Genomic DNA, 25,707 nt, shown 5'->3' with positions numbered 1-25,707 from the left:
TAACAGCTCAGTACTGTTGTCATTCCCTCCTCTGTAACAGCTCAGTACTGTTGTCATTCCCTCCTCTGTAACAGCTCAGTACTGTTGTCATTCCTTCCTCTGTAACAGCTCAGTACTGTTGTCATTCCCTCCTCTGTAACAGCTCAGTACTGTTGTCATTCCTTCCTCTGTAACAGCTCATTACTGTTGTCATTCCCTCCTCTGTAACACCTCAGTACTGTTGTCATTCCTTCCTCTGTAACAGCTCAGTACTGTTGTCATTCCCTCCTCTGTAACAGCTCAGTACTGTTGTCATTCCTTCCTCTGTAACAGCTCAGTACTGTTGTCATTCCCTCCTCTGTAACAGCTCAGTACTGTTGTCATTCCTTCCTTTCTCTGTATCCACAATGACATCCCAGAGCCATGTGCACCACAGCAGAGCACAATGACAGACAGAAAGACACAGCTTGTAGTCCCATCCATGGTAGAACACAGAGCCACAATGTGGAGACACAATCACAGCCCCATCCAGCTAGCTCAAACCACACGGTGTCTTTCAGGCCAGCCACCAGCAGGTGTCTCCCTGCCCCTCTGACAGTCTCACACTCCCTCCCTCCCACCCGTCCTCTCCTCTAACAGCACCAAGAGGTGGAGGGAGGGAGAGAGGGAGGGAGAGGTGTACCTTTAAGCCTTTACCAGCTCTACTAATCCTCCGCTGCTGCTTCCTAACAAGGCCCACTCAGACCAACACCGACTGTCTGACCTCATGCTTATTGATGAGCTCCCTCTCTCTGTATCACTCTCTCTCTGTATCTCTCTATGTATCTCTATCTCTCTCTCTGTATCTGTATTACTCTCTCTCTCTCTCTGTGTATCACTCTCTCTCTGTATCTGTATGTCTCTCTCTGTATCTGTATTACTCTCTCTCTGTGTGTATCACTCTCTCTCTGTATTCTCTCTTCTCTCTCTCTGTATCTCTCTCTCTGTATCTCTCTCTCTCTCTCTGTATCTCTCTCTGTATCTCTCTCTCTCTCTCAGTATAAAAACTAGCAGACATTGACTTTTTGGCGCTCTATTCCCTATATAGTGCACTAACTTTGATGAGCGCACATATGGGTCCAGGTCAAAAGTAGTGCACTAAGTAGGGAACAGGGTGGCATATCGCGACGCACATTATAGCTCTGAGACTAATTCAAATGTTATGCTATTCACTTGGCTATATTAAACACGAGTCTTTCAGTTGGATATATAACTAACTAGTTAAAGATTATCCTCAGGATAGAGGAGGAATACTGCAATATGTCATTATGAAGCTACATATCTATTGTAGAGTTCTGTCTAGATGTTTATCATTTCTCTCTCTCTCTCTGTGTGTGTGTCATTTGGGGTTCCCATGTGACGCAGCGGTCTAAGGCACTGCATCTCAGTGCAAGATGTTCGACTACAGGCTGCATCACATTTTGGCCGTGATTGGGACTCCCATAGGGGCGACGCACAATTGGCCCAGCGTTGTCCGGTGTAGGCCGTCATTGTAAATAAGAATTTGTTCTTAACTGACTTGCCTAGTTTAAATAAAGGTTAAATTATTTATTTAAAAAAAAACATGTAAATTACCTTGAGACAACTTTTCTGCTGGAATTCAGATAGTTTACCACTATCTGGAGAGAGAGAGAGAGAAGAGAGAGAGAGAGAGAGAATAATAGTTTTTTACAAAAAAGTTCTCAATTGGTAACAAATACACTGAGTGAACAAAACATTAAGAACACCTTCCAAATACTGAGTTACGGCCCCAATGCCTTCAGAACAGCCTCCATTCATCAGGGCATGGACTACACAAGGTGTTGAATGCTTCGTACGGTTGTGTCAACTTAGCTGGATATCTTTTGGGTGGTGGACCATTCTTGATACACATGGGAAACTGTTCAGCGTAAAAAACCCAGCAGCGTTGCAGTTCTTGACACAAACCAGCGCGCCTGGCACCTACTACCATATCCCGTTCAAATGCACTTAAATCTTTTGTCACCCTCTGACTGGCACACAAACACAATCCATGTCTCAATTGTCTCAAGGCTTAAAAGTCCTTCTTTAACCCGTCTCCTCCTTCATCTACACTGATTGAAGTGGATTTAACAGGTAACATCAATAAGGGATCATAGTTTTCACCTGGATTCACCTGGTCAGTCTGTCATGGAACGAGCAGGTGTTCCTAATGTTTTGTATAATCAGTGTAAATAGAGTACTGCACACACTACAATTACTGAGGTTTAAAAATAAGCTCAACTGGACACCTTAATGAGGCAGTGAATGAACTGAGAGGGAAAGCACGCAGGGCATTCTACGCCATTAAAAAACTAATTTTGATTGAAATACCTATTCAAATTAGGCTTAAACTAATTGAATGTGTCATTGAACCAATTGGACTTTATGGCAGCGAGGTGTGGGGTCCACTTGCAAAACAAGATTTCATCAAATGGGACAAACACCCCATTGAAACTCTGCATTCAGAGTTATGTAAGATTCTCCTACATGTACAGAGGAAAACTACAAACAATGCATGCAGGGCAGAATTAGGCCAATATCCACTAATAATAAAAACTCATGAAAGAGAAATTATGTTTTGGAAACATCTAAAATACAGTGACCCCCCTTTCATATCATGACCAAGCCCTGCAATGCCAAGAGCTGAGCAAAGAAAAGAGTCCCCTCATCCAGCTGGTCCTGGGGCTGAGTTCACTAACCTGTTCTACTAACACACTGAAGCCTCAGGACCCTCATCCAGCTGGTCCTGGGGCTGAGTTCACTAACCTGTTCTACTAACACACTGAAGCCTCAGGACCCTCATCCAGCTGGTCCTGGGGCTGAGTTCACTAACCTGTTCTATTAACACACTGAAGCCTCAGGACCAGAACATCCAATCAATCAGAATAAACCAAATTACAACACAATCAAAACAAAACTACATTACTTACTGGGAAACAAACACAAAGCAAAATGCAGTGCTATCTGCCTGCCATAAAATGAGGGACAGTGTCTGACAGACCAATCAACCTGCACATGTCCTCTACTGTATGCTTATTGTTATTGTTCAATGTATGGTTATTTTGACCCTTGGTTATTGTTGTTACTGTTGTCCTGTTGACAATATGAATTATTATTACTTTAATTTGTATTACGTTAATATTGCGAATGAATAATTTAATCTTCGAAGTATGCATTGGTAAAATGTACATTGCTATGTCATGCCAATAAAGCAATTTGAATTGAATTGAGAGAGACAGGGAGAGTGAGAGTGAGAGACAGAGAGACAGAGAGACAGACAGACAGACAGACAGACAGACAGACAGACAGACAGACAGACAGACAGACAGACAGATAAATCAGTGTAGTTAATTTACTGCAGCTGCTAGTTAGGCATCACATGACAACAATATGAGATGACTCCTCTACAACCATAACAAGATGAGATGACTCCTCTACAACCATAACAAGATGAGATGACTCCTCTATAACCACAACAATATGAGATGACTCCTCTACAACCACAACAATATGAGATGACTCCTCTACAACCAGAACAATATGAGATGACTCCTCTACAACCATAACTAGATGAGATGACTCCTCTACAACCATAACAGATGAGATGACTCCTCTACAACCATAACAGATGAGATGACTCCTCTACAACCATAACAGATGAGATGACTCCTCTACAACCATAACAAGATGAGATGACTCCTCTACAACCATAACAGATGAGATGACTCCTCTACAACCATAACAGATGAGATGACTCCTCTACAACCATAACAGATGAGATGACTCCTCTACAACCATAACAATATGAGATGACTCCTCTACAACCATAACAGATGAGATGACTCCTCTACAACCATAACAATATGAGATGACTCATCTACAACCATAACAAGATGAGATGACTCCTCTACAACCATAACAATATGAGATGACTCCTCTACAACCATAACAAGATGATATGACTCCTCTACAACCATAACAGATGAGATGACTCCTCTACAACCATAACAAGATGAGATGACTCCTCTACAACCATAACAATATGAGATGACTCATCTACAACCATAACAAGATGAGATGACTCCTCTACAACCATAACAAGATGAGATGACTCCTCTACAACCATAACAGATGAGATGACTCCTCTACAACCATAACAAGATGAGATGACTCCTCTACAACCATAACAGATGAGATGACTCCTCTACAACCATAACAGATGAGATGACTCCTCTACAACCATAACAAGATGAGATGACTCCTCTACAACCATAACAGATGAGATGACTCCTCTACAACCATAACAAGATGAGATGACTCCTCTACAACCATAACAAGATGATATGACTCCTCTACAACCATAACAAGATGAGATGACTCCTCTACAACCATAACAGATGAGATGACTCCTCTACAACCATAACAAGATGAGATGACTCCTCTACAACCATAACAAGATGATATGACTCCTCTACAACCATAACAGATGAGATGACTCCTCTACAACCATAACAGATGAGATGACTCCTCTACAACCATAACAAGATGAGATGACTCCTCTACAACCATAACAGATGAGATGACTCCTCTACAACCATAACAATATGAGATGACTCATCTACAACCATAACAAGATGAGATGACTCCTCTACAACCATAACAAGATGAGATGACTCCTCTACAACCATAACAGATGAGATGACTCCTCTACAACCATAACAAGATGATATGACTCCTCTACAACCATAACAGATGAGATGACTCCTCTACAACCATAACAAGATGAGATGACTCCTCTACAACCATAACAAGATGAGATGACTCCTCTACAACCATAACAGATGAGATGACTCCTCTACAACCATAACAATATGAGATGACTCATCTACAACCATAACAAGATGAGATGACTCCTCTACAACCATAACAAGATGAGATGACTCCTCTACAACCATAACAGATGAGATGACTCCTCTACAACCATAACAAGATGAGATGACTCCTCTACAACCATAACAATATGAGATGACTCCTCTACAACCATAACAAGATGATATGACTCCTCTACAACCATAACAGATGAGATGACTCCTCTACAACCATAACAAGATGAGATGACTCCTCTACAACCATAACAATATGAGATGACTCATCTACAACCATAACAAGATGAGATGACTCCTCTACAACCATAACAAGATGAGATGACTCATCTACAACCATAACAGATGAGATGACTCCTCTACAACCATAACAGATGAGATGACTCCTCTACAACCATAACAAGATGATATGACTCCTCTACAACCATAACAGATGAGATGACTCCTCTACAACCATAACAGATGAGATGACTCCTCTACAACCATAACAATATGAGATGACTCATCTACAACCATAACAAGATGAGATGACTCCTCTACAACCATAACAAGATGAGATGACTCATCTACAACCATAACAGATGAGATGACTCCTCTACAACCATAACAGATGAGATGACTCCTCTACAACCATAACAGATGAGATGACTCCTCTACAACCATAACAGATGAGATGACTCCTCTACAACCATAACACCGCCTCACCAGAAGACTAATTTCTTTCAGGAACCTGAAGACATGTATTAAAGTCTGTCAGAGCCGTAATAAAGAGACAAGACAAATGCCTGCATCCGATATAGCACCCTATTCCCTAAATAGCGTACTACTTTTGATAGGGCTCTTGTCCAAATTAGTGCCATGTATAGGGAATAAGATTTGTGACGCAGACAACATGAAAGCCAGTGGAGTATGGAGGAGATGAGATGAGATGAGATGAGGAGAGATGAGAGGAGAGGAGCACTAATATAGAGGACAAGATGATCTCATTATTAATCGGGGTTCCTCTCCCTTTTCCCAGGGTCCACTGCCAGATGAGGCCTGACTACACCTTTTCAACATGATGCAGTTTTATAATCCCAATCTGGGATTGGAATCATGAGGAAGTAAATAAAGCCTTTTTAAGATGTGATTCCATGCTAGCTAATTCCCCTCAGACTCACGTGTATGTACATGAGAAGATTATATAGTTGTCTTCTTCAACACAAAACGTATAATAATAATTTCACAACACAGCGATACACAGCCTTAATTTAACTAGTCAAGTTTGGGAACAAATTCTTATTTACAATGACGGCCTAGGAACAGTGAGTTAACTGCCTTGTTCAGAACGATAGTTTTTTACCTTGCCAGCTCGGCAATTTCGATCCAGCAACCTTTCGGTTACTGGCCCAACGCTCTAACCACCCGCCACCCTTATTCAATGCTGAATAAAACATTCTCACAACAGAGTAGAATAATTGTTCTTTGAACTGTTGTTATATTTACACCACAGGTCTCTACACTTTAGAGGAAACTATTTTACACGCCAAAACATCCCTCTTAGAAAAATCGAAAAACACGACAATCCCAAAATGTCTACAGCAAAATCTTATTGACTGACTGCACATATTATGTGATTGAATAAAGAATTGTTCACAACAAACAATAACAGAGCTATCCATAGTAGACATCATTAAGAGGGAAGGATGCCTCCCTAACACTCTGAAAGACAGCAAGACAATGACTGTCTTTATCACCAGCCATCACAGCAGAACAAATGGAACACACACTCTTGCAGCTTTGTACACGGTTTCTCAGATGAGCTGTCACGGAGGGAGGGAGGAGGAGAGGGAGGGAGGAGGGGAGAGGGGAGAGAGGAGGAGAGGGAGGAGGGGAGGGAGGGAGGGAGGGGGAGAGACAGAGGGAGGGAGGGAGGGAGGGAGGGAGGGAGGGAGGGAGGGAGGGAGGGAGGGAGGGAGGGAGGGAGGGAGGGAGGGAGGGAGGGAGGGAGGGAGGGAGGGAAGAGTTAAGGAGTGGTTAATGCATGAATCTAAATGGCTGGTGTACCAAAACAATCAGAGTCCTCCAGGGGCCATTGGAGGATCATTAAGGGAGACAGGCTGCTCGCTCTGGGGCAAGGAAGACTTGAACACAGATCCCAGACCTCCAAGGACTGGGGAGGGACATGGCATGGATGAAGAGAAAGAGAGAGAGAAAGAGAGGGAGGGGAGCGGGTAACAGGGGGAAAAGAGCGGAGAGGAGAGGGAGAGAGTGAGGAATAAGAGGGAGAGAGAAAGAAAGAGAGAGGGCGAGAGAAATAGTGGGAGAAGGAAGGAGAGAGAGGGCGTCTCTCTCTCCGCCCATCTCCCTCTCCGCCCGTCTCCCTCTCCGCCCGTCTCCCTCTCCGCCCGTCTCCCTCTCCGTCCATCTCTCTGACAGACTCCTCTCTCCACACGGTTCCTTAAGAGGCTTGGTAATGGATTTATTTTATATCATGTGGTTTGGTGTGAACCTCAAGCAACCAGGAGCCAGAGAGGGAGATTCACAGTGCAGTATGGTCACACACACACACACACACACACACACACACACACAAAAACACACACGTTAATCCAGGAGCCCTGCTGAGTTGGTCGCTGTTCACTGATCTCCCCCGTCTTTCTCCATCTCCCTCTCTTCCTCCTTCACTGCACTCTCTCTCTCTCTCTCTCCCCTCCATCTCTCTCTCTCCCCTCCATCTCTCTCTCTCTCCCCTCCATCTCTCTCTCTCCCCTCCATCTCTCTCTCTCCCCTCCATCTCTCTCTCTCCCCTCCATCTCTCTCTCTCCCCTCCATCTCTCTCCCCTCCATCTCTCTCTCTCTCCCCTTCCCTCTCTCTCCCCTTCCCTCTCTCCCCTTCCCTCTCTCCCCTTCCCTCCCTCTCCCCTTCCCTCTCTCTCCCCATCCATTCCCTCTTCCTCTCTCTCTTTCCCATTCCCTCTTTCTCTCTCTCCTTCCCTCTCTCTCCCCATCCATTCCCTCTCCCTCTCTCTCTTTCCCATTCCCTCTCTCTTTCCCATTCCCTCTCTCTCTTTCCCATTCCCTCTCTCCTTCCCTCTCTCTCACCTTCCCTCTTTCTTTCCAAATCCCTCTCTCCTTCCTCTCTCTCCCCCTCCCCATCCCTTCCCTCTCTCTCTTCCCATCCCTTCCCTCTCTCTTTCCCCATCCCATCCCTCTCTCTCCCCATCCCATCACTCTCTCTCCCCATCCCATCACTCTCTCTCCCCATCCCATCACTCTCTCTCCCCATCCCATCACTCTCTCCCCATCCCATCACTCTCTCTCCCCATCCCATCACTCTCTCTCTCTCTCTCTCTCTCTCTTTAGGGGGCTTTATTGGCATGGGAAACATATGTTAACATTGCCAAAGCAGGTGAAATAGATAGACAAAAGTGAAATAAACAATAAAAATTAACAGTAAACATTACACTCATAGAAGTTCAAAATAATAGACATTTCAAATGTCAAATTATGTATATATACAGTGTTGTAATGATGTGCAAATAGTTAAAGTACAAAAGGGAAAATAAATAAACATAAATATGGGTTGTATTTACAATGGTGTTTGTTCTTCACTGGTTGACCTTTTCTTGTGGCAACAGGTCACAAATGTTGCTGCTGTGATGTCACACTGTGGTATTTCACCCAGTAGATATGGGAGTTTATCAAAATTGGGTTTGTTTTCTAATTCTTTGTGGGTCTGTGTAATCTGAGGGAAATATGTGTCTCTAATATGGTCATACATTTGGCAGGAGGTTAGGAAGTGCAGCTCAGTTTCCACCTCATTTTGTGGGCAGTGTGCACATAGCCTGTCTTCTCTTGAGAGCCAGGTCTGCCTACGGCGGGCGGCCTTACTCAATAACAAGGCTATGCTCACTGAGTCTGTACATAGTCAAAGTTTTCCTTAAGTTTGGGTCAGTCACAGTGGTCAGGTATTCTGCCACTGTGTCCTCTCTGTTTAGGGCCACATAGCATTGTAGTTTGCTCTGTTTTTTTGTTAATTCTTTCCAATGTATCAAGTAATAATTTTTAGTTTTCTCATGATTTGAGTGAGCCTTTTTGGGAATTGCTTCCTTTTAGGTGGTTGTAGAATTTAACGGCTCTTTTCTGACATTTTGATAATTAGCGGGTATCGGCCTAATTCTGCTCTGCATGTATAATTTGGTGTTTTAGGTTGTACACTGAGGATATTTTCACAGAATTCTGCATGCAGAGTCTCAATTTGGTGTTTGTCCCATTTTGTGAATTGTTGGTTGGTGAGCGGACCCCAGACCTCACAACCATAAAGGGCAATGGGTTTTCCACATATATTTATATTGATTTATTTTAGGTTGGGGCTTAAACTGCATCACTGTCTCACCCCACTGTGGGTGTTTTTTTGTGCCAATTTTAACGGCACAATTGTTGTTTGTGTACATGGATATCATAATATCATATGTTTTTCCCACCAACACCACTTTCCATCAATTTGTATAGCAGGGCCTCATGCCAAACTGAGTCGAAAGCTTTTTTGAAATCAACAAAGCATGAGAAGACTTTGCCTTTGTTTTGGTTTGTTTGTTTGTCAATTAGGGTGTGCAGGGTGAATACGTGGTCTGTCGTACGGTAATTTGGTAAAAAGCCAATTTGACATTTGCTCAGTACATTGTTTTCACTGAGGAAATGTACGAGTCTGCTGTTAATGATAATGCAGAGGATTTTCCCAAGGTTGCTGTCGACGCATATCCCACAGTAGTTATTGGGGTCAAATTTGTCTCCACTTGTGTGGATTGGGGTGATCAGTCCTTGGTTCCAAATATTGGGGAAGAGCTGAGGATGATGTTAAAGAGTTTTAGTACAGCCAATTGGAATTTGTGGTCTATATATTTTATCATTTAATTTAGGATACCATCAATACCACAGGCCTTTTTGGGTTGGAGAGTTTGTATTTTGTCCTGTAGTTCATTCAATGTAATTGGAGAATCCAGTGGGTTCTGGTAGTCTTTAATAGTTGATTCTAAGATTTGTATTTGATCATGTTTTTGTGGTTTGTTCTTTGTTATAGAGCCAAAAAGATTGGAGAAGTGGTTTATCCATACATCTCCATTTTGGATAGATAGTTCTTCGTGTTTTCCAATTTTCCCAGAAGTGGTTAGATTCTATGGATTCTTCAATTACATTGAGCTGATTTCTGATGTGCTGTTCCTTCATTTTCCGTAGTGTATTTCTGTATTGTTTTAGTGATTCACCATAGTGAAGGTGTAGACTCAGGTTTTCTGGGTCTCTATGCTTTTGGTTGGATAGGTTTCTCAATTTATTTTTTGGGGTTTTTGCGTTCTTCATCAAATCATTTGTCATTGTTGTTAATTATCTTAGGTTTTCTGCTTGACATTTTTAGATTTGATAGGGAAGCTGAGAGGTCAAATATAGTGTTTAGTTTACACCTTCACTATATACTGCCAAGTTTACACCTTCACTATCACAGTGAAACATTTTGTCTAGAAGGGACATAGGAAAGCCTCCTGGATTCCTGCGGGAGCTCAACACACTCCTCTCCACACACACACAATCATCTCCTTTCTAACCAAGTGTAATGTGTTCACCAATGTCAGAGAGGGAAGAGAAGAGTCCTCAGCGAAGCTGTGATAAAAGGACTAAAACAAATGGGGGGGCAATCTCCTCCTCCTCCCCTCCGTCCTTCCAACCTCCCCTCCCTGTTCCTTAATTGTAGTGTACTACATTTGACCCTTAGATATATAGAGTACAGGGTGTCATTTGGAATGCAGACCAGAGCAGAGTAGAGAGACCACACTTGGGAAGACTCTCTGCTCTCCACAACCCCAAGCTACCAACCAGTGTGTGTGTGTGTGTGTGTGTGTGTGTGTGTGTGTGTGTGTGTGTGTGTGTGTGTGTGTGTGTGTGTGTGTGTTAACATATTGTGTCTGTGTGGGTGTTAACATATTGTGTGTGTGTGTTAACATATTGTGTCTGTGTGGGTGTGGGTGTTAACATATTGTGTGTGTGTGTGTGTGTGTGTTAACATATGTGTGTGTGTGTGTGTGTGTGTGTGTGTGTGTGTGTGTGTGTGTGTGTGTGTGTGTGTGTGTGTGTGTGTGTGTGTGTGTGTGTGTGTTAACATATTGTGTCTGTGTGGGTGTGGGTGTTAACATATTTGTGTGTGTGTGTGTGTGTGTGTGTGTGTGTGTGTGTGTGTGTGTGGGTGTTAACATATTGTGTGTGTGTGTGTGTGTTAACATATTGTGTGTGTGTGTGTGTGTGTGTGTGTGTGTGTGTTAACATATGGTGTGTGTGTGTGTGTGTGTTAACATATTGTGTGTGTGTGTGTGTGTGTGTGTGTGTGTGTGTGTGTGTGTGTGTGTTAACATATTGTGTCTGTGTGGGTGTGGGTGTTAACATATTGTGTGTGTGTGTGTGTGTGTGAACATATTGTGTCTGTGTGTGTGTGTGTGTTAACATATTGTGTGTGTGTGTGTGTGTGTGTGTGTGTGTGTGTGTGTGTGTGTGTGTGTGTGTGTGTGTGTGTGTGTGTGTGTGTGTGTGTGTGTGTGTGTGTGTGTGTGTGTGTGTGTTAACATATTGTGTGTGTGTGTGTAGTGTTCCCTCTTCTGTTTTCTGCCAGTCTCTTGGTTTATTATGCATTCATCTCATGTGTCTCTCTTGGGAGTGGATGTTCATTTTCCATATACCAGCCTTACTCATGCCACCTACAACTTTGAAACAGCAGGAGCAACCGCTGCTCCCGGCCTGCTCCCGGCCTGCCAAGGCAAGAAGGGCCTTCTATGCCATCAAACGGAACATTAACCTCAACATCCCAATTAGGATCTGGCAAAAAAATACTTCAATCCGTTATCGAACCTCTACAGATGTGGGATCTGGGGCTCACAAAATTACCAAAATGGGACAAACACCCAATTGAGACTCTACGTGCAGAATTTGCTAAAATCTACTTTGTGTACAATGCAAAACCCCAAACAATGTAGAATTAGGCCTATACCTGTTAGTTATCAACATCCAGAAAATACCTGTTCAATTCTACAACCACCTACAAAGTAGTGATGCCCACACATTCCACCATAGAGCCCTCACCCACAGAGAGATTAACCTAGAGAAGAGTCAGAGCCCTAACCTACAGAGAGATTAACCTAGAGAAGGGTCCCCTCAGAGCCCTCACCTACAGAGAGATTAACCTAGAGAAGAGTCCCCTCAGAGCCCTCACCTACAGAGAGATTAACCTAGAGAAGAGTACCCTCAGAGCCCTCACCTACAGAGAGATTAACCTAGAGAAGGGTACCCTCAGAGCCCTGACCTACAGAGAGATGAAACTAGAGAAGAGTCCCCTTCAGCTGGTTCAGCTAGTTCAGGGGCTTTGTTCACAAACAGAACCCACAATGCCCCAGGAAAGGAACACATTTAGACCCAACCAAATTATGAGAACGCAAAAATATAACTATTTGACACACTGGAAAGAATCAACCAAAAATCTGAGCAAATTGGAATCATATCTGGCCCTAAACAGAGAGAACACAGCGGCAGAAAACCGTCAGAAAACCTGACCACTCAGTGAACATAGCCTGTCTCAATAGAAAGGCTATGTGACCACTGCCCACAAAATCAGGTGGAAACTGAGCTGCACTTCCTGACAAATGTATGACCATATTAAAGACACATATTTCCCACAGATCACACAGACCCATAAAGAATTTGAAAACATATCAAACATTGATAATCTCCCATATCTGTCAGGTGAAATACTGCAGTGTGCCATCACAGCAGCAAGATTTATAGCCCGTTGCCATGACAAAAGGGTAACCAGCGAAGAACAAACACCATTGTAAACACAACCCATATTTCAATGCTGTTCATACTTCAACTATTTGCACATTGTTACAACACATAGACAATAATATAACATTTGAAATGTTTAAATGTTTTGTGAGTGGAATGTTTACTGATGTTTCCCTTGTTTATTTCCCTTTTGCTTATTGTCTATTCAATTTGCTTTGTCAACGCAAAAAAAATATGTTTCAAATGCCAATAAATACCTTTGAATTGAATTGAGAGAGAGGGGGGAGGGAGAGGGAGACAGAGATAGAGGGGGGGGGAGAAAGGGAGAGAGAGAGAGAGACAGAGAGAAAGAGGGGGGAAGAGAGAAAGATAGAGGGAGGGGGGAGAGAGAAAGGGAGAGCGAGAGAGAGAGAGAGAGGGAGGGGGGAGAGAGAAAGGGAGAGAGAGAGAGAGTGAGAGAGAGAGGGGGGGACAGAGATAGAGAGAGAGGGAGGGGGGAGAGAGGGAGAGAGAGAGACAGATAGCACATGGGGAGGAGTGACAGCAGAGCAGATACAAAGGAAGGAATTCAAAGAAGGCTGGTAGAAGAACCTATGTTCAGCCAACAGGGCTGTGCATTATATTATTATTATATTTCCTTAATGATTATATGTGTCAGTGTGCCAAAACCTCCTCTAGTGGGGTAGTGGTAGTGAGAGGGTAGTGAGAGGGTAGTCAGAGGGTAATGGTAGTCAGAGGGTAGTGGTAGTGAGAGGGTAGTCAGAGGGTAGTGGTAGTCAGAGGGCAGTGGTAGTCAGAGGGTAGTGGTAGTCAGAGGGTAGTGGTAGTCAGAGGGTAGTGGTAGTGAGAGGGTAGTGGTAGTCAGAGGGCAGTGGTAGTCAGAGGGTAGTGGTAGTGAGAGGGTAGTCAGAGGGCAGTGGTAGTCAGAGGGTAGTGGTAGTCAGAGGGTAGTGGTAGTCAGAGGGTAGTGGTAGTCAGAGGGTAGTGGTAGTGAGCGGGTAGTCAGAGGGCAGTGGTAGTCAGAGGGTAGTGGTAATCAGAGGGTAGTGGTAGTCAGAGGGTAGTGGTAGTCAGAGGGTAGTCAGAGGGTAGTGGTAGTCAGAGGGCAGTGGTAGTCAGAGGGTAGTGGTAGTGAGAGGGTAGTCAGAGGGTAATGGTAGTCAGAGGGTAGTGGTAGTCAGAGGGTAGTGGTAGTCAGAGGGTAGTGGTAGTGAGCGGGTAGTCAGAGGGTAGTGGTAGTCAGAGGGTAGTGGTAATCAGAGGGTAGTGGTAGTCAGAGGGTAGTGGTAGTCAGAGGGTAGTCAGAGGGTAGTGGTAGTCAGAGGGCAGTGGTAGTCAGAGGGTAGTGGTAGTGAGAGGGTAGTCAGAGGGTAATGGTAGTCAGAGGGTAGTGGTAGTCAGAGGGTAGTGGTAGTCAGAGGGTAGTAGTAGTCAAAGGGTAGTGGTAGTCAGAGGGTAGTCAGAGTGTAGTCGTAGTCAGAGGGTAGTGGTAGTCAGTGGGTAGTCAGAGGGTAGTGGTAGTCAGACGGTAGTGGTAGTCAGAGGGTAGTGGTAGTCAGAGGGTAGTGGTAGTCAGAGAGTAGTGGTAGTCAGAGGGTAGTGGTAGTCAGAGGGTAGTGGTAGTCAGAGGGTAGTGGTAGTCAGAGGGTAGTCAGAGAGTAGTGGTAGTCAGAGAATGTGTATTATAAAACACAAAGCCTTACTCTCAACCAGGTTTTACACACATTCACACTAGAAATCAGAGATAGGCAGTCAATTAAGAACAATAAAAATAAACTTTTCTTTCTATAATTACAAGCAACACCCACTACTCTCGCTCACAGTCTGGTATTGTGTGTGTGTGTGTGTGTGTGTGTGTGTGTGTGTGTGTGTGTGTGTGTGTGTAACGGATGCGGTGTAGCTAATCTATTAGAAAAGGAGAGAACAGCAGCCGTTTCTCAGGCCCGTTCAGGACCCAGTGTGATTTGAGTCAATAATGCATTGAAAGCCAGCCTCGCCTCACCACAGACAAAACAAAGGGCTGAGACGTGACAATAGTATCCTATAGGGTCCAGTTCTGTCAGCTGCACCACATCAACATACACTGGAGGAACAGAGGGAAATGCACACCTATAAAGGGGTTACTGTGAATTAGAATAGCAGCCAGCTGGATGTATCTACTGTACCCAGCTGGATGTATCTACTGTCCCCAGCTGGATGTATCTCCTGTCCCCAGCTGGATGTATCTACTGTCCCCAGCTTAATGTATCTCCTGTCCCCAGCTGGATGTATCTCCTGTCCCCAGCTGGATGCATGTCCTGTCCCCAGCTGGATGCATCTCCTGTCCCCAGCTGGATGCATCTCCTGTCCCCAGCTGGATGTATCTCCTGTCCCCAGCTGGATGTATCTCCTGTCCCCAGCTGGATGTATCTCCTGTCCCCAGCTGGATGTATCTCCTGTCCCCAGCTGGATGTATCTCCTGTACCCAGCTGGATGTATCTCCTGTCCCCAGCTGGATGCATCTCCTGTCCCCAGCTGGATGCATCTCCTGTCCCCAGCTGGATGTATCTCTTGTCCCGAGCTGGATTTATCTACTGTCCCCAGCTGGATGTATCTCCTGTCCCCAGCTGGATGCATCTCCTGTCCCCAGCTGGATGTATCTCCTGTACCCAGCTGAATGTCTGTACCCAGCTGGATGTATCTACTGTACCCAGCTGGATGCATCTCCTGTACCCAGCTGGATGTATATACTGTCCCCAGCTGGATGTCTGTACCCAGCTGAATGTATGTACTGTCCCCAGCTGGATGTCTGTACCCAGCTGAATATATGTACTGTACCCAGCTGGATGTATCTACTGTACCCAGCTGGATGTATCTCTTGTCCCCAGCTGGATGTATCTCCTGTCCCCAACTGGATGTATCTCTTGTCCCCAGCTGGATGTATCTCTTGTCCCCAGCTGGATGTATCTCCTGTCCCCAGCTGGATGTATCTCCTGTCCCCAGCTGGATGTATCTACTGTCCCCAGCTGGATGTATCTACTGTCCCCAGCTGGATGTATCTCCTGTCCCCAGCTGGATGCATCTACTGTCCCCAGCTGAATGTATCTACTGTCCCCAGCTGGATGTATATACTGTCCCCAGCTGAATGTCTCTACTGTCCCCAGCTGGATGTCTGTACCCAGCTGAATGTCTCTACTGTCCCCAGCTGGATGTATCTACTGTCCCCAGCTGAATGTATCTACTGTCCCCAGCTGGATGTATGTACCCAGCTGAATGTATGTACTGTACCCAGCTGAATGTATGTACTGTACCCAGCTGGATGTATGTACCCAGCTGAATGTATGTACTGTCCCCAGCTGGATGCATCTCCTGTCCCCAGCTGGATGCATCTCCTGTCCCCAGCTGGATGTATCTCCTGTACCCAGCTGAATGTCTGTACCCAGCTGGATGTATCTACTGTACCCAGCTGGATGCATCTCCTGTACCCAGCTGGATGTATCTACTGTCCCCAGCTTAATGTATCTACTGTCCCCAGCTGAATGTCTGTACCCACCTGAATGTCTGTACCCAGCTGAATGTATCTACTGTCCCCAGCTGGATGTATCTACTGTCCCCAGCTGGATGTATCTACTGTACCCAGCTGGATGTATGTACCCAGCTGGATGTATGTACCCAGCTGAATGCATCTACTGTCCCCAGCTGGATGTATCTACTATACCCAGCTGAATGTATGTACTGTACCCAGCTGGATGTATGTACCCAGCTGAATGTATGTACTGTACCCAGCTGAATGTATGTACTGTACTCAGCTGAATGTGTGTACCCAGCTGAATGTATGTACTGTACCCAGCTGAATGTATGTACTGTACTCAGCTGAATGTGTGTACCCAGCTGAATGTATGTACTGTACCCAGCTGAATGTATGTACTGTACCCAGCTGAATGTATGTACTGTACTCAGCTGAATGTATGTACTGTACTCAGCTGAATGTATGTACCCAGCTGAATGTATGTACCCAGCTGAATGTATGTATGTACTCAGCTGAATGTATGTACTCCGCTGAATGTATGTACTCAGCTGAATGTATGTATGTACCCAGCTGAATATATGTATGTACCCAGCTGAATGTATGTATGTACCCAGCTGAATGTATATATGTACCCAGCTGAATGTATATACTCCGCTGAATGTATGTACTCAGCTGAATGTATGTACTCCGCTGAATGTATGTACTCCGCTGAATGTATGTATGTACCCAGCTGAATATATGTATGTACCCAGCTGAATGTATGTATGTACCCAGCTGAATGTATGTATGTACCCAGCTGAATGTATGTATGTACCCAGCTGAATGTATGTACCCAGCTGAATGTATGTATGTATGTATGTACCCAGCTGAATGTATGTACCCAGCTGCCGGAAGATGATTTCTATAGATCCTACAGACGTCACTCAATCTACACAGTACTAACTAACCCAACTCAACAACAAACACTCTCACACTCCTCAGGAGGCCTGAAACATCCCATCATTCTGCTTCTGCTTCATAACACTAATCAGCTCCCGTGACATTATGGTGTGTTTGTGTGTGTTGATGTGCCCTGACCAATCAGAAACAGCCTGTCTCTGCGTTGGGGGTCACTGGTGTTCTCAGGAAGGTCGGTCTATCCTGTGGTAATTTAGTTTAGCCCAGCAGATCCCCAACATAGGGCGTTGTGTTTGAACCCCAACATAGGACATTGTGTTTGAACCCCAACATAGGGCGTTGTGTATGAACCCCAACATAGGGCGTTGTGTTTGAACCCCAACATAGGGCGTTGTGTATGAACCCCAACATAGGGCGTTGTGTTTGAACCCCAACATAGGGCGTTGTGTTTGAACCTCAACATAGGGCGTTGTGTTTGAACCCCAACATAGGGCGTTGTGTTTGAACCCCAACATAGGGCATTGAGAGTGAACCCCAACATAGGGTGTTGTGTTTGAACCCTAACATAAAGTAATGTATCAGGTAAACCAATTACTATCTGACATGATTCACAAAGACCAGACAGAAGGGTCCCCTGTGCCCACTTTCTATTACTAGTAATATCTTCTCTCCATCTCTCCCCACTCCATCTCTCTCCCCCACTCCATCTCTCTATCTCTCTCCCCCTCCCTCTCTCTCCCTCTCTCTCTTTCCCTCTCTTCCCCTTCATCTCTCTCTTTCCCTCTCCTCCCCTTCATCTCTCTCTCACCCTCCATCTCTCCCATTCCATCTCTCTCCCCTCCCTCTCCCCCTCTTCCCCTTCATCTCTCTCCCCCTCCTCCCCTTCATCTCTCTCCCCCACTCCATCTCTCTCCCCCACTCCATCTCTTTCCCTCTCTTCCCCTTCATCTCTCTCTCCCCCTCCATCTCTCCCACTCCATCTTTCCCTCTCTTCCCCTTCCCTCTCCCTCTCTTACCCTTCATCTCTCTCCCCCACTCCATCTCTTTCCCTCTCTTCCCCTTCATCTCTCCACCTCCATCTCCCTCTTCACCTCTCTCCCCCTCCCCCCTCTTTCCCTCCCTCTCTCCTTCCCTCCCGAAAGTCGAAAAACCGAAAGTCACCTTGTCCCTGATTCCCAAGGTGTGTGTGTGTGTGTGTGTGTGTGTGTGTGTGTGTGTGTGTGTGTGTGTGTGTGTCTAGATGCATGTGTGTCTGGCATCTAATACCTTATCACTACGATAATGATTAATTTACCTGTGCCTTGCAATTCCTTCAAAAGATTCACAGGTAAATTTAACTTGTGTTTATTAATATTAATTATTTTTCCTTTTAAAATACATAAAGGTCTTTGAAAAGTAGACTGTTTCCTGGCTGTGAAATCCCCTGGGTCGACCCCATGCTGTGGAGGCAATCTGAATTCTGATTGGTGTGGAAGCCATGGAAGTTTCCCCATTTCTCTTATTAATAGGTGAAACATTTAATACACACACACACACACACACACACACACACACACACACACACACACACACACACACACACACCCCACTCAGTCAGTCAGTAAAACCACATTTGCACAGTCTCTCTGTCCATTATCAGCTACTTTGTTATTTTTTTCTAACCCTCCGCTTCCTCCTCTTCTTCTACCTCCTCTGGCCTAAAACCAGCAGCCTGCCGCCCTCCTGCCTTCAGATTGCTGTAACCACGGCAACTACCTTCATTCACTAGACTAGTGGCAAATAATGAAGACAATGCTTTCCATTTAGATTCATTTTTTAGAGAGAGAGACGGCAAGACGGAGAGAGAGACGGAGAGACGGAGAGAGGGAGAGAGAGAAACGGCGAGAGGGAGAGATGGAGAGGAGAGAGAGGGAGAGATGGAGAGACGGAGAGGGAGCTAGAGAGAGAGGAGAGAGAGAGAGAGAACAGAGAGGGAGAGAGGAGAGAGAGCAAGAGAACAGAGGGAGAGAGGAGAGAGAGAGAACAGAGAGGGAGAGAGAGAGAGAACAGAGAGGGAGAGAGAGACGGCGAGAGGGAGAGAGAGAGACGGCGAGAGGGAGAGATGGAGAGGAGAGAGATGGAGAGACGGAGAGGGAGCTAGAGAGAGAGAGAGAGAACAGAGAGCGAGAACAGAGGGAGAGAGGAGAGAGAGAGAACAGAGAGGGAGAGAGAGAGAGAGAGAGGGAGAGAGGGAGAGAGAGGGAGAGAGAGACGGAGAGAGGGTGAGATGGAGAGGAGAGAGGGGGAGAGATGGAGAGACGGAGAGGGAGCTAGAGAGAGAGGAGATAGAGGGAGAGGACAGAGAGAGAACAGAGGGAGAGAGGAGAGAGAGAGATAGAGAGAGGGAGATATAGAGGAGAGATAGAGAGATAAATATATGGAGACGTAACTGTTTAATGAATGGTTTCTGATGACTTCTTCTTTAAACAAATCCCCAGTGATAAGCCAGGCCACCAGCAGTGAAGGAATTTCAGAAGAAATCGACTGAAATACATCCAACCATAATCAATGGAATGTGGAAATTTTAGATGTAATGGTAATCCATCTTATTTATATTCTTCTTTTAAATCAGCAAATTTGAAGAATGAGTTCTGCTTAGAGAGAACCTTAAACAGTGAGGTGTTTAATGGAGGCCTGGCAAATGTAATAGAATTTGATTTGTCACATGGGCCGAATACAACAGGCGTAGACCTTACAGTGAAATGCTGAATACAACAGGTGTAGACCTCACAGTGAAATGCTGACTTAAAAGCCCTTAACCAACAAAACAGTTTAAAGAAAAATAAGTGTTAAGTAAAAAATAGATAATTAAAAAATAATAAATAAAAGTAGCAAATAATTAAAGAGCAGCAGTAAAATAACAATAGCGAGACTATATACAGGGGGTACCGGTACAGAGTTAATGTTCGGGGGCACCGGTTAGTCGAGGTAATTGAGGTTATATGTACATGTAGGTAGAGTTATTAAAGTGACTATGCATAGATAAAGAGTAGCAGCCGTGTAAAAGAGGGGTGGGGGCAATGCAAATATTCTGGGTAGCCATTTGACTAGATGTTCAGGAGTCTTATGGCTTGGGGGGTAGAAGCTGTTTAGAAGCCTCTTGGACCGCTTGCCGTGCGTTAACAGAGAGAACAGTCTATGACTTGGGTGGCTGGAGTCTTTGACAATCTTTAGGGCCTTCCTCTGACACCGCCTGGTATAGAGGTCCTGGATGGCAGGAAGCTTGACCCTATTGATGTTCTGGGCCATACGCACTACTCTCTGTATTGCCCTGTGGTCGGAGGCCGAGCAGTTGCCATACCAGGCTGTAATGCAACCTGTCAGGATGCTCTCGATGGTGCAGCTGTAGAACATTTAGAGGATCTGAGGACCCATGACAAATCTTTTCAGTCTCCTGAGGGGGAATAGGTTTTGTCGTGCCCTCTTCATGACTGTCTTGGTGTGTTTGGACCATGTTAGTTTGTTGTTGATGTGGATGTCAAGGAACTTGAAGCTCTCAACCTGCTCCACTACAGCACCATCGATGAGAATGGGGGTGTGCTCGGTCCTCTTTCTCCAGTATTCCACAATCATCGCTTTTGTCTTGATCACGTTGAGGGAGAGGTTGTTGTCCTGGCACCATACTGCCAGGTCTCTGACCTCCTCCCTATAGGCTGTCTCATCGTTGTCGGTGATCAGGCCTACCACTGTTGTGTCATCGGCAAACTTTATGATGGTGTTGGAGTCGTGCCTGGCCATGCAGTCATGGGTGAACAGGGAGTACAGGAGGGGACTAAGACTGCACCCCTGAGGGGCCCCCGTGTTGAGTATCAGCCAGCGTGGCTGATGTGTTGTTACCTACCCTTACCACCTGGAGGGGGGGGCATCAGGAAGTCCAGGATCCAGTTGCAGAGGGAGGTGTTTAGTCCCAGGGTCCTTAGCTTAGTGATGAGCTTTGAGGGCACTATGGTGTTGAACACTGAGCTGCAGTCAATGAATAGTATTCTCACGTAGGTGTTCTTTTCGTCCAGGTGGGAAAGGGAAGCATTTATATCCCCCATATAGGGGACGTTGAGCAATTCTGGACCGGATCCGACTGATATTTCTGTGTATAGCACGCTCTGTGAACGGCACAACATCAATTGCCTTACACTCACTAAAAGTGCTGGTTGTTTGGATTCATATGCACAATTGCAAGCACAGTTGTGAGTTTCACAGACACAGGAAATCGGTTATTTGCACAGGGAGCGACACGCCACATTTTCTGGGCTATCCAGACAAAGGAATGATTTCCTAGCGGACTCAACAAAAGTAGTTCAATCTCACTGTGATGTTCTCAGATGGATTTAGATTTTCTCAACGTGAAAAAAAAGACTAAATAATTTAATATCACTACTTTCTCTTGGTCACAGACGGACTAAGCTGAAGTTGTAATGAGTCTCTGCGTCGCTCAGTGGATGTTGTAAGTCGTCAGTTAAATAAAAAAAAATATTGTACTGTCACTTTGTATGATCGTATTTATTTTAAGGTTATAAGAATGGTGAAATATTACAGTTAGTAATTTATCATTTGATTGTTACTATAGTTGGAGTCATTTAGTTAGAGTGTAGGGACGGCAGGTAGACTAGTGGTTAGAGTGTAGGGACGGCAGGTAGCCTAGTGGTTAGAGTGTAGGGGGGCAGGTAGACTAGTGGTTAGAGTGTAGGGATGGCAGGTAGACTAGTGGTTAGAGTGGAGGGATGGCAGGTAGCCTAGTGGTTAGAGTGTAGGGACGGCAGGTAGCCTAGTGGTTAGAGTGTAGGGACGGCAGGTAGACTAGTGGTTAGAGTGTAGGGACGGCAGGTAGACTAGTGGTTAGAGTGTAGGGACGGCAGGTAGCCTAGTGGTTAGAGTGTAGGGACGGCAGGTAGACTAGTGGTTAGAGTGTAGGGGCGGCAGGTAGCCTAGTGGTTAGAGTGTAGGGACGGCAGGTAACCTAGCGGTTAGAGTGTAGGGACGGCAGGTAACCTAGCGGTTAGAGTGTAGGGACGGCAGGTAGCCTAGCGGTTAGAGTGTAGGGACGGCAGGTAGCCTAGTGGTTAGAGTGTAGGGACGGCAGGTAACCTAGTGGTTAGAGTGTAGGGACGGCAGGTAACCTAGTGGTTAGAGTGTAGGGACGGCAGGTAGCCTAGTGGTTAGAGTGTAGGGACGGCAGGTAACCTAGCGGTTAGAGTGTAGGGACGGCAGGTAGCCTAGTGGTTAGAGTGTAGGGACGGCAGGTAGCCTAGTGGTTAGAGTGTAGGGACGGCAGGTAGACTAGTGGTTAGGGTGTAGGGGCGGCAGGTAGCCTAGTGGTTAGAGTGTAGGGACGGCAGGTAGACTAGTGGTTAGAGTGTAGGGGCGACAGGTAGCCTAGTGGTTAGAGTGTGGGGACGGCAGGTAGACTAGTGGTTAGAGTGTGGGGATGGCAGGTAGCCTAGTGGTTAGAGTGTAGGGACGGCAGGTAGCCTAGTGGTTAGAGTGTGGGGACGGCAGGTAGACTAGTGGTTAGAGTGTGGGGATGGCAGGTAGCCTAGTGGTTAGAGTGTAGGGACGGCAGGTAACCTAGTGGTTAGAGTGTAGGGACAGCAGGTAGACTAGTGGTTAGAGTGTAGGGACGGCAGGTAGCCTAGTGGTTAGAGTGTAGGGACGGCAGGTAACCTAGTGGTTAGAGTGTAGGGACGGCAGGTAGACTAGTGGTTAGAGTGTAGGGACGGCAGGGAGCCTAGTGGTTAGAGTGTAGGGACGTCAGGTAACCTAGTGGTTAGAGTGTAGGGACGGCAGGTAGCCTAGTGGTTAGAGTGTAGGGACAGCAGGTAGCCTAGTGGTTAGAGTGTAGGACTAGTAACCGAAAGGTTGCAAGATTGAATCCCCGAGCTGACAAGGTAAAAATCTGTGGTTCTGCTCCTGAGCAAGGCAGTTAACCCACTGTTCCTAGGCAGTCATTGAAAATAAGAATTTGTTCTTGACTGACTTGTCTAGTTAAATAAAGATTAAATAAAAAGAGGCTGTTGGAAGTGGGCTGTTGTATACTGGCTGTTGGAGTGGGCTGTTGGGAGTGGGCTGTTGTATACTGGCTGTTGGAGTGGGCTGTTGGAGTGGGCTGTTGTATACTGGCTGTTGGGAGTGGGCTGTTGGGAGTGGGCTGTTGGGAGTGGGCTGTTGGGAGTGGGCTGTTGGGAGTGGGCTGTTGGGTGTGGGCTGTTGTATACGGGCTGTTGGGAGTGGGCTGTTGGGAGTGGGCTGTTGTACACTGGCTGTTGGGAGTGGGCTGTTGGAGTGGGCTGTTGGAGTGGGCTGTTGGGTGTGGGCTGTTGGGAGTGGGCTGTTGGGAGTGGGCTGTTGGAGTGGGCTGTTGGGGGTGGGCTGTTGGGGGTGGGCTGTTGGGAGTGGGCTGTTGTATACTGGCTGTTGGAGTGGGCTGTTGTATACTGGCTGTTGGAGTGGGCTGTTGGGAGTGGGCTGTTGGGAGTGGGCTGTTGGGAGTGGGCTGTTGTATACTGGCTGTTGGAGTGGGCTGTTGTATACTGGCTGTTGGAGTGGGCTGTTGGGAGTGGGCTGTTGGGAGTGGGCTGTTGTATACTGGCTGTTGTGGAGTGGGCTGTTGTATGTTGGATGGGCTGTTGGGAGTGGGCTGTTGGAGTGGGCTGTTGGGAGTGGGCTGTTGGGAGTGGGCTGTTGTATACTGGCTGTTGGAGTGGGCTGTTGGAGTGGGCTGTTGTGGAGTGGGCTGTTGTGGATTGGGCTGTTGTATACTGGCTGTTGGAGTGGGCTGTTGGATGGGCTGTTGGGAGTGGGCTGTTGTATACAGGCTGTTGGAGTGGGCTGTTGGAAGTGGGCTGTTGTATACTGGCTGTTGGAGTGGGCTGTTGGGAGTGGGCTGTTGTATACTGGCTGTTGGAGTGGGCTGTTGGGAGTGGGCTGTTGTATACAGGCTGTTGGAGTGGGCTGTTGGAGTGGGCTGTTGGAGTGGGCTGTTGGAGTGGGCTGTTGGGAGTGGGCTGTTGGGAGTGGGCTGTTGTATACTGCCTGTGGTAGTGGGCTGTTGGAGTGGGCTGTTGTGGAGTGGCTGTTGTGGAGTGGGCTGTTGGGAGTGGGTTGTTGGGAGTGGGCTGTTGTATACTGGCTGTTGGAGTGGGCTGTTGGGAGTGGGCTGTTGTATACAGGCTGTTGGAGTGGGCTGTTGGGAGTGGGCATTGTTGAATACTGGCTGTTGGAGTGGGCTGCTGGGAGTAGGCTGTTGTATACTGGCTGTTGGAGTGGGCTGTTGTAGTGGGCTGTTGGAGTGGGCTGTTGGAGTGGGCTGTTGGGAGTGGGCTGTTGTATACTGGCTGTTGGGAGTGGGCTGTTGGGAGTGGGCTGTTGGGAGTGGGCTGTTGTATACTGGCTGTTGGAGTGGGCTGTTGGGAGTGGGCTGTTGGGAGTGGGCTGTTGGGAGTGGGCTGTTGGGAGTGGGCTGTTGGGAGTGGGCTGTTGGGAGTGGCTGTTGTATACTGGCTGTTGGAGTGGGCTGTTGGGAGTGGGCTGTTGGGAGTGGGCTGTTGGGAGGGGGCTGTTGGGAGGGGGCTGTTGGGAGGGGGCTGTTGGGAGCGGGCTGTTGGGAGCGGGCTGTTGTATACTGGCTGTTGGAGTGGACTGTTGTATACTGGCTGTTGGAGTGGGTTGTTGGAGTGGGCTGTTGTATACTGGCTGTTGTATACTGGCAGTTGGAGTGGGCTGTTGGGAGTGAGCTGTTGGGAGTGGGCTGTTGTATACTGGCTGTTGGGAGTGGGCTGTTGTACACTGGCTGTTGGGAGTGGGCTGTTGGAGTGGGCTGTTGGAGTGGGCTGTTGGAGTGGGCTGTTGGGAGTGGGCTGTTGGAGTGGGTTGTTGTATACTGGCTGTTGGAGTGGGCTGTTGGGAGTGGGCTGTTGAATACTGGCTGTTGGAGTGGGCTGTTGGGAGTGGGCTGTTGTATACTGGCTGTTGGAGTGGGCTGTTGGAGTGGGCTGTTGTGTACGGGCTGTTGGAGTGGGCTGTTGTATACTAGCTGTTGGAGAGGGCTGTTGGGAGTGGGCTGTTGGGAGTGGGCTGTTGGGAGTGGGCTGTTGGGAGTGGGCTGTTGGGAGTGGGCTGTTGTATACTGGCTGTTGGAGTGGGCTGTTGGAGTGGGTTGTTGTGGAGTGGCTGTTGTGGAGTGGCTGTTGTGGAGTGGGCTGTTGTATACTGGCTGTTGGAGTGGGCTGTTGTGGAGTGGGTTGTTGTGGAGTTGGCTGTTGGATGGGCTGTTGGGAGTGGGCTGTTGTATACAGGCTGTTGGAGTTGGCTGTTGGAAGTGGGCTGTTGTATACTGGCTGTTGGAGTGGGCTGTTGGGAGTGGGCTGTTGGGAGTGGGCTGTTGGGAGTGGGCTGTTGGGAGTGGGCTGTTGGGAGTGGGCTGTTGGGAGTGGGCTGTTGGGAGTGGGCTGTTGGAGTGGGCTGTTGGGAGTGGGCTGTTGGGAGTGGGCTGTTGGGAGTGGGCTGTTGGGAGTGGGCTGTTGGAGTGGGCTGTTGTATACTGGCTGTTGTATACTGGCTGTTGGG

General features: G+C 46.7%; 1 protein-coding gene across 2 annotated transcripts in view; it reads right to left on the bottom strand.

The window, feature by feature from the left end:
* Nucleotides 1–25,707, bottom strand: part of LOC106578757 (zinc finger MIZ domain-containing protein 1) — a 389,252-nt gene that overhangs the window by 158,464 nt on the left and 205,081 nt on the right. The window contains exon 3 of one of the 2 annotated variants that reach the window (XM_045702291.1): nt 1,594–1,637. The exons of the other annotated variant lie outside the window; for it this stretch is intronic. The gene's annotated coding sequence lies outside the window, so the exon portion shown is untranslated. The remainder of the gene's footprint in view (nt 1–1,593; nt 1,638–25,707) is intronic. 2 annotated transcript variants of the gene reach the window in all.

This window comes from Salmo salar, chromosome ssa19 (genome assembly GCF_905237065.1).
Source record: "Salmo salar chromosome ssa19, Ssal_v3.1, whole genome shotgun sequence".
Taxonomy (NCBI): Eukaryota; Metazoa; Chordata; class Actinopteri; order Salmoniformes; family Salmonidae; genus Salmo; species Salmo salar.
The sequence above is the reverse complement of the archived record's forward strand: the minus strand, read 5'-3'. Positions and strand labels throughout refer to the sequence as shown.